The sequence below is a fragment of the Penaeus monodon genome, chromosome 29, assembly GCF_015228065.2.
Source record: "Penaeus monodon isolate SGIC_2016 chromosome 29, NSTDA_Pmon_1, whole genome shotgun sequence".
NCBI lineage: Eukaryota > Metazoa > Arthropoda > Malacostraca > Decapoda > Penaeidae > Penaeus > Penaeus monodon.
The window spans coordinates 28,392,462-28,393,309 of NC_051414.1; the positions used below are offsets into that span (position 1 = coordinate 28,392,462).

An 848-nucleotide genomic window follows, 5' to 3' on the forward strand; every position below is an offset into this window, starting at 1 on the left:
GAAGGATCACACTAATACTATCAGACAACAACAACAATGACGGTGATATCAGCAAGCACCCATATTAATACGATAGAGTAAAACACACAGTAAGTGGCGCTTCTACCAGTCGTTCTAATCTGACCTTCACATTAATCGGATGTGTGAAAGTCCCAGCAAGATACAGCGGCCAAGTGTGTCTTCAAGGACATTGGAGTCACGTCCAACACCATTATATTCGTTCATGTTCATCTGGTGACTGATTCTAAGTGGAGAGTTATTTGGTAGTTAATTCTAAGAGGTTAGTTGATTCGGCGGTTGATTCTAAGAAGGCAATTACATGCTGGCTGATTATATGAGGACAGTTGTTCGGTAGCTGTTGTTTGATTGATTTCTTTTTAATTAGATGAGAGCAAAGAATTCTGTTCAAGTGGCGCAATTCTAATACAAATCATGTTAAAGTCCCAGAAATAATAAGTGAAGTTCCTCCTTTCTTTTTTTCCCCTCGGGTTCACACATCCTTGGAAATCAAATCCCTTGCTCACCCTAGTTTAAGAGCCACGGTTCTAACGAAGCAGCTGTTTGGTTAGGAGGAAAGTTATTCGGGAGTTGATTCTAAGATGACATTTATTTGGTGACTCAGGGGGCAGTTATTGATTCTGAGACAATTGTTTCATAGTTCATTCCAAAAGGACAATTATTTGGCAACTGAATCTAAGAGGACAGTTGCTGTGGCTGATTCAGAGAGGCAACTGTTAGGAAATTGATCCTAAGAGGACTATGGGTTTGGTGGCTAATCCCAAGAGGGCAAACAAGAGGGATTCAGAGGACTGAATTATGCCTCTGTAAATTGTTGTTCTTATTGTGAC

At 40.3% G+C, this 848-nt stretch overlaps 1 protein-coding gene across 1 annotated transcript in view; it reads left to right on the top strand.

The window, feature by feature from the left end:
- The window catches only part of LOC119591819 (ryanodine receptor-like), a 115,587-nt gene that overhangs the window by 3,615 nt on the left and 111,124 nt on the right, over nt 1–848 (top strand). The gene's annotated exons all lie outside the window — the stretch shown is intronic.